The following is a 9,086-nucleotide window of genomic DNA, read 5'->3' on the forward strand; positions in this document are numbered from 1 at the left end:
GGAAAGAAGCAAAAGTGGAAACCCCCAATAAACCCATCCGATCTCGTGAGACTTACTATCACGGGAATAGCACAGGAAAGACCAGGCCCTGTGATTCAATTACCTCCCCCTGGGTCCCTCCTACAACACATGGGAAATCCGGGAGATATAATTCAAGTTGAGATTTGGATGGGGACACAGCCAAATCGTATCACATAGTATATATTGAAAATGTATAGTCAAGTATCTTGGATGAGATACATATTGCCAGATACCACACAGTTACCTACCTAAGAAAATAAATCAATAATTACAGTCTATTAATGGTCACATTAGACAGACAAATACTTACAAAATGCCAGAGCCCATGGTTTGAGATGCTCTGAAATGTGATGGTTCTCATACATCACATTCTTGTCTAAAAATAATAGAAAAGTGTTCAGAAGACCTTGCCCTCAATGAACTCATATTACTTCTTAATTATTGCCATTCTGCTTTACAAATGCTCAAGAATCTATATATTTAATATTCAGTTATGAATATATTTTATGCATGTGTAGGGTGGTAGGGTAAGAAGAGGGCTGATGTTAAATTTACTAACTTACAGTTTCTAGGTGTAGAACTATTGCTTGCCCATATCTGAACATTAAAGCTATATTCTTTCTTTGAATTTTGATTATATGCTTTTCCATTTTATTTATTAAAAATTATGACCAGAGAGAGTGTGTGTAGTTGATATCCAAAGCAGAAAATCGAGTTACAGATGACTAGTTTATAAATTAAACAGAAATCCCTTACCCTCACCCTTCACAGACCATCTAAGCAATACATCAAATGCTAGTAGCCAACACTCTTTTTTTTGACAGGAAACTAAAAGTTTATTCTAAGAAACTAAATAAGAAGATCTCAAGCCTTGGAATTACATGGCATATCAAGAGTGATATGAGATATAGGGCTAAAGACAAAGAGAATAATTGATATATAAATATATAGTCTCATATAGTCAATTATCCAGTTTCTCTTGCTAAGAACTGCTAATGGTATGAGATTTTACCACACTTGCAAGCTAAGAGGTTAGCTTGACAGCATTCCATGAATGCTAGCAGAAGACAAGAGACTACTGGATTACAAAGCATTTTTAATACTCTCAACACAACAGGCAGCATGAGCTTCATATGTCTATAACAGACCTGTGCCTTCCCCTCTGCCCAGTTCCACAACAGTGACACAGAGTAGCTTCTGGACACTGTGGGTTTTCTCAAACCTGATCAATCTTTGTCCCACGGGGGTACATTATGTTTATTATCCTGGATAGCAAACAGATCCAGAGGGAGATGTTATCTCTATCTTCCAGGCTGATTGCTATACAAACATTCTTGACAAGACAGTCCAAATGAAAAGTTGATATATGATGTGTAGAAATGTCAGAGACCCATAGGGGAATTAACTCTCAACACCTCTCCACTGCCTTTGGCACAGAACAACTAGGTAACTATACCTACAGTAGCATAATAATATATTTTTATTTGAAGAAATTGACCACCCCCAGAAAAGAGACTTACAAATACTGATATTTCAGTGTCCCTTATGAAACGACTGGTTTCCCGCCAAATCTCTTCAAGTAAAATCTCCTAGCGAACAAGTACCATCCATATTACCAGGCTTCCAGTCACGTTTTTAGTGCTTTACTCTTAATAATCAATATACAATCAAAGATCATTAGTATACAAAGTTTCATAACATTTATGATAGAAAGCAAAAGAGACAGACATTAAAAGAAAGAAGAGAAAAACAAAATAAAAAACAAGAAACAGAAAAAGGAAAAGAAATTAAGTAAATAGTGAAAACAAAGAAAATTGAGGCAAGCATATGAAATAAAGAGAAACAAAGGTGGAGTTCTAAATAGCAATCATATAAATGATTGTTTCTATCCCAGACAGATATAAGAAACACGTCATCCTTAAAACAGAGTAAGATTATATATATATATATATACACACACACACACACATATATATGTGTATGTGTATTATATATGTATGTATATATATTTTTTTTTCCAGGGAGAAACTTTAAGAAAGCCAAAATAAAATTTTAAAATAAGAATCAAAAGAAAACTTGATATAACATCCCAGAAAATAGAACAAAATGTCAAGAAGTTATATAACAGAAAACATGAAAGAAAATATAAGTGACTTGAAGGGTGAACACAGGAGAATCAATGGCTGTCCAAGAGAAACTCCAGAAAAAAAAATTAAAAATTATTAGAGAAATCATACCATAAAAATTAGTTCCCAGAAATGAAAAAACGTAAGCCTCCATATTTTAAAATGCCTGTTGTTGGCTGATTATTGTAAAACAACTGAAACTAAGGCATACCTTCATGATTTCAGAACATTGGGGATTAAATGATTCTAAACTACAAAAGACAAAGAAAATGTTAAAAATCAAAATTATACTTAGAGAAAAGCCATAGATAATGCAAAAGTGGAATAACATCACATTTCTAAATAGCAACATTGAATTCTAAAAAAAAGATGCAAGAAATATCAATAAAATTCTGATAGAAAATCATTTTAATCTTAGATTTCTCTACTAACCCAAGATATCAATAAAATGCAAATAAAAAGACATTTTAAATTATGTTAGGATCCAAAACATTTACCTCTATCTCAAGCTTTCTTAGGAAATTACTGGGTAGTATGTCTCAGCAAACTGAGAAAACAAACCAAAAAGAAAAAAATAATGGGATACAGGAAATAGAAAATCTCATTCAGAGTAATAACAAAGTAAAATGTCAGGATAAAAGCTGGGCAGTGGAACTAATTAGCAACTGGTCCAGGCTAAAGCAAAGGGACTCCAGGGTTACATTTTCAAATAACACCAAAATGCAGACTATGGATGTATTAAATGAGACATCTGAGTAACTCATCCACAATTTTATAGCATTAGTTTGCATGGCCTGTTAAAAATCCAGATCCATCCTGGAGAAGGTGATCCCAATCCAGATTATTCAGCAATATCAAATATAGGTAGAAACCAAAAGACAAAAGTCTGCTGATTTTTCAAGCCATTAAAAAGATTGATACAGTTCTGGTAACGGCATCATAATTCTTGAAAGACCCATGCCACAAATAACAAATATAAACTCAGGACAAGCATTTTTAAAGCCTACCTTAAGGGACAGCAAAGCAACCAATAGCAGGTAGAAACTACCGGGAAGTCAACACTTGAATGAAAGGTAAGTTTTCTGTTTTTGTAGCTTTTTGCTGAAAAGTAGTTCCCAGTCAAATAGAAACCCATTAAAAAGCCAGCTGTAGAGTTAGGAAAGACAGCCAAGAAAGGGAAAGTCCAAAAAATAACAACCCAATGTTCTCCAGACAACCTCTGTTTGAATCTCAGGTTGAGGCCTAAACTATGCATGTGAGAGGAATACTGTAATCAGCAGTGCTAAACCTAAAACAACCAGATAGAGATTTCGGCTGTTGCCCACTGTAGGAAACAGAATTTGAAGTATAAATCCAACCAAGTTAAATGCCTGTTAAAACAAAATCCAACCATCCTTAGAAGGATAAAACAAAATCTAGATATATTGTGGACGATGTCCAAGATATAAAACAAAAATTACTAGGCAAATGAAGAAAAGAAATCACATGACCTAATTTGAATGAAGAGGCCATTAGTGGATACAAATTGAGTTTACCTGAATGCTGGAATTAGTAGACTGAAATTTAAAGTAGCTATTATAATCATGTTTAAGGATATAAAAGAAAATGTTCTTATAATGAATACAATAGGAATGTTTATAATAATAATGAAAACTATTAAAAATAAATGAAAAATTTAAAATTTAAACTGCAATATTTGAAAATTAAATAAAATCTCACTAAATGAAATTTGAGCAGATTAGAGATGACAGAAGAAAGATTCAGAAACTTGGTGTTATACCCAAAGAAATTACAAAATCTACAGAACAGGAGAAAAAAATATGAAAAAATTAATAGCCTCAGTGATCTTTAGAAAAATATCAAAAGGTACAAAATGTGTGCAATTGGAGTAAGAGTGAAAGAAGAGGAGATACAAATATTAAAAAGCATGGATAAAAAACAATATTTTTTAAAAATAGTCTAATTTAAAAGTATATTGAAAGACATAAAAAGAATTTCAGAAAAATAATCTGTAGAACACCTACCTAGGCACATTACAGTCAAATTGTCCAAAACTAGAAAATAAGATAAAATCTTCAAACAGCCAGAGAAAAATCATACATACCAGGAACAATGACGTGAATAACGATAATTTTTCATTTTAAAAAAGTGAATACCAGAAGAGAAGGGAACTGTAGCTTTAAAGTGCTACAAGAAACAGAAAAAGTCAACCCAGAATTTGATATAAAATATTCAGCAAAAAATTAAAATATCACAGTAAAGTTATCTGAATATAAAAAAATTAAAATATTCATTGACAGTAGAACTACATGATAGTAAATGGCAATGAAATTCTGTTAGGTAAAAAAGAAATAATACCAGTTGGAAGCTTGGATTGTGAGGAAGAAATGAAGAGCACAAGAAATAGTGAAATGTAGTCAGATATTAAAGAGTCTTAAAAATTCTGTATAATATGTAAGACTAGTTAAAGTAAAAACTTCATCATTGTACTATAGGATATATAAAATATATATCATACAGAATGACACTAAAACTTACAGGATGGAAATAGGAAAAACAGATCTATTAGTTGCAATTTCTTATATTTTAAGTAAACTTCTACAATACAGTAAGTAGACAAATAGTTTTAAATGAACCATTCTTTATTTTCCAGAATAGCCCTGAAAATATTAAAGAAGTGTAGCTAAAAGCCAATAAATAAAAATCAAAACAGAATCCAAAAATATTATACAAATATTTAAATAGTGTCTATTCTAGGAGCAAGTTTGGTCTAATATTAAAAAATCAATCAATGTAATTCATCTTATTAACACATTTTTTAAAATCTATTTGATTATACCTACAGATAGAAAACATTTGGTAAAATCCCAAACTCATTTATGATAAAAACACTCAGAAAATTAGGTTAAAAAAAGGGACTTCTTCAATCTAATAAGGCACCTGAAAGAAACCAACAGCTTATGTCACATTTAATGACAGAAATATTAAACATCTTCCCATTTTTATTTCTTAAATATTAAACATGTTCAAGATCATAAACAAGTCAATAATGTTCACTCTTCCCACTTCTATTCCATATTGTACTGATGCATAAAAACAAGAAAACTACTAAAAAGCTAAAGATCAAAAGATAAGGAAAACCTTTTTCAGAGATGAAAGAACTATTTAATTCAAATATTAAAAGAAATCTAAATATTAACTACTCATATTAATAAGTTCATACATTAATTTACTATTACAACATATAAAACTTATATTTTGTATACTAATGATAAACAATTAGATCATTCAATTTTAAAACCTGAATTTATATTAAAAAACATAAAATACTTAAATTTAGCCAAAGACGTGCAAGACTTGTATACAAAAAGCTAAAAATAGTTGCTAAAGGAAATGAAAGATAGTTTTAAAATACAGAAATAGAAATCATGTCTATGGATTGTTGCAGCCCCTGCCTCAAGAGTCCGCTACAGCCTGGAACAGCTAACAAAAGAAATGCAGGTGCAGTGCCAGGGATTGGAGGTGTCTCCCCACAAGTAATAGAAGTAAACCTTGTGAGGGGGCCATCTCTCTCCCCCACCCAACTCAGAGCATGCCTGTGAACAAGAAAGTCCAAGAGCCACACAAGCTGGAAGTTAGCCTAGCTACCGGCCATTCCTCTTAAGCGCCTTCTACTGGATCACAGCACAAACTACAACACTAAAATTTCCGTGCTTATATATGCAGGATGTGAAACCCGGTGCAAGAATTCACCCACATATGTGGATTCTGTACAGAGCCCTGACCCTCCAAAGCATCCAGAAATGAAGCCAACTGACCATACTCAACTTACACCACAGTTAAAGGAACACCAACCCTAGCAGATGAGAAAGAATCAGCACAAGAACTCTGGCAGTTCAAAAAGCCACAATATCCCCTTACAGCCAAATGGGTTACTAGCTCTCTAGAAATTGTTCTTAAAACCAGTCTGAAATGGCTGAAATGACAAACACAAAATTCAGAATCCGGGTAGAAAGGAAGCTCACCGAGATTAAGAAGAAAGTTGGAACTCAATCCAAGGAATCCAAGTAACCCAGTAAAATGATCCAAGAACTGAAAAATGAAATAGCCATTTTGAGAAAGAATCAAAATAAACTTCTAGAGCTCAAAAATTTACTACAAGAATTTAATAATGCAATAAGAAGTATTAACAACAGAATACACCAAGCTGAGAAAAGAATCTCAATGCTTGAAGACCAGTTCTTTGAATCAACTTAGACGAAAATAAAGAAAAAAAAATTTTTTTTAAATGAACAAAACCAGCCGGGCGTGGGGGCTCATGTATATAATGCCAGCACTTTGGGAGGCTGAGGCCGGCAGATCATGAGTTCAGGAGATCAAGACCATTCTGGCTAACACAGTGAAACCCCGTCTCTACTAAAAAATACACACACACACACAAAATAGCCAGACATGGTGTCAGGCGCCTATAGTCCCAGCTACTCGGGAGGTTGAGGCAGGAGAATGGTGTGAACCCGGGAGGCAGAGCTTGCAGTGACCCGAGATAGCACCACTGCACTCCAGCCTGGGTGACAGAGCGAGACACTGTCAAAAACTAAATAAATAAATAAACAAATAAATGAACAAAACCTCTAAGAAATATAGGATTATATAAAGATACCAAATCTATGACTCATTGGCATTCCCAAAACAGGTGAAAGAGTAAGCAATTTCAAAAATATATTTGAAAAACACCAAAAATTGCCTAATCTTGCTAGAGAGGTTGAAATTAAATTCCAAGAAATACAGAGAACCCTGGCTAGTTACTATATATGACAACTATCCCCAAGACACATAGTCATCAGATTCACCAAGGTCAAGGTAAAAGAAAAAAATTATAAAGGCAGCTAGAGTGAAGGGTCAAGTCACTTACAGAGGAAACCACATCAGGCTAGTCACAGAGTTCTTAGCAGAAAACTTATAAACCAGAAGAGATTAGGAGACTATTTTCAGCATCCTGAAAAAAATTCAACTAAAAATGTTATACCCTGTCAAACTAAGCTTCAAAAATGAAGGAGAAATAAAATTCTTCTTAGACAAGCAAATGCTGAGGAAATTTGTTTTAAGGAGACCATCCTTACAAAAGGTCCTTAAGGGAGTGCTAAATATGGAATCTAAAGAACCTGCTGCTATAAAACACTTGAGCACATAGCCCACAGGCCCTTTAAAGCAACTACACTATCAAGTCTACATAACAACCAGCGAACAACATGGGTATGAGATCAAAATCACACATATCAATACTAATCTTAAATATAAATGGGCTAAACACCTGCTTAAAAGACATTGAGTAGCAAACTGGATAAAAACACAAGATCCAGCCTTCAATGTCTTCAAGAGACACATCTCACATGTAACAACACCCACAGGCTCAAATCAAAGAGAGGGAAAATATCTATCACGCAAATGAAAAACAAAAAAGGACAAGAGTTGTTATTCTTATATTAGATAAAACAGATGTTAAACAATGAAGGGCATTACTATAATGATAAAGAGTACAATCCAACAAGAAGACCTAACAATCCTAAATATATATGCATCCAACACTGGAACACCCATATCCATAAAACAAGTTCTTCTTGGCCTATGAAAAGATTTAGACAATCAAACAATAACAGTGGGAAACTTCAAAACCCCACTGACAGTGTTAGACAGATCATTGAGAGTGTTAGACAGATCATTGTTAGACAGAAAACTAACCAAGAAATGCTGGATTTAAACTCAACACTTAACCAGTTGAAACTAATAGACAAATATAGAATACTCCACCCAAAAGGAATGCTTATACACTGTTGCTGGAAATGTAAATTAGTTCAGGCACTGAGGAAAGCAGTTTGGAGATTTTTCAAATAATTTAAAACAGAGCTACCTTTCCACCTAGTAATCCCATTATTGATTATATATCCAAAGGAAACTAGAACATTATACCAAAATGCACTCATATGTTCAAAACTGTGCAATTCACAATAGCAAAGATATGGAATCAACCGAGGTGCCTATCAATGACAGATTGGATGAAGAAAACATATATGCTATGGAATACTACCCAGCCCTAAAAAAGAATGAAATCAGGTTGTTCGCAGCAACATAAATAGAGCTAAAGGCCATAGTCCTAAGTAAATTAATACAGGAACAGAAAACCAAATACTACATGTTCTCACTTATAACACTGAGCACACATGAACACAAACATGGGAACGATTGACACTGGGCACTACTTGAGGGGAAGAGAGAGGGAGGTTGACATGGGTTGAAAAACTACCTATTGGGTACTATGTTCACTACCTGGGTGCAGTATACCCCGTGTAACAAACCTTCATATGTACCCCCTGTATCTAAAATAAAAGTGGGAATTTTAAAAAGACTAAATATGTTAAAACTAGTACTCTCTAAATTTTATCTACAGTCATTAAAATCTCAATTGTTATCTGAACTGTTTTTGTTTTCTAAGAAACTGAAAAGCTGATTCTAGAAGGTATGTGAACACAAAGAATTTATGAGAAGTCCCACTCCTGGTTAGAAGTCTATGTATGATGTTTCAGGCCATAGGTAATCAATCACAAAGGCTTTACCTGGCAGGTTTACAGGGTGTGGAGAGGCTGTTCTGTCCACCCCAGACTTGGTGCACAGCCAACGCATTGCAGGCTTTGAAGGGAGTTGCAGTCAAGGACCCCCTGGCTGGTCACGCCCTTGTGCATATTTATATTACCAGCTCAGAATCCTTCATTCTTAGGTCTCTTTATCTGAGGTCTATGTAGAGGTCTTCTTCAGGTGCCTCTGTCAAGGCCTCCTAATAGGAGAGGAAGAGAAAACTTAAAGACAGTTTTCTCCACTCTGAGTACCCAGTGAGTTTCCACTTTCTCCTTGGAGGGCCCCCCAACAGTGAGACAAACCCATGTC

The 9,086-nt window shown here is 34.1% G+C and overlaps 2 gene segments (V, D, J or C); both read left to right on the top strand.

Moving 5' to 3' along the window:
- LOC105511219 overlaps nucleotides 1–9,086 on the top strand; it is a 189,834-nt gene that overhangs the window by 51,570 nt on the left and 129,178 nt on the right.
- The window catches only part of LOC105511220, a 136,408-nt gene that overhangs the window by 7,467 nt on the left and 119,855 nt on the right, over nucleotides 1–9,086 (top strand).

Source organism: Colobus angolensis, unplaced genomic scaffold (assembly GCF_000951035.1).
Source record: "Colobus angolensis palliatus isolate OR3802 unplaced genomic scaffold, Cang.pa_1.0 Scaffold2, whole genome shotgun sequence".
Lineage (NCBI taxonomy): Eukaryota > Metazoa > Chordata > Mammalia > Primates > Cercopithecidae > Colobus > Colobus angolensis.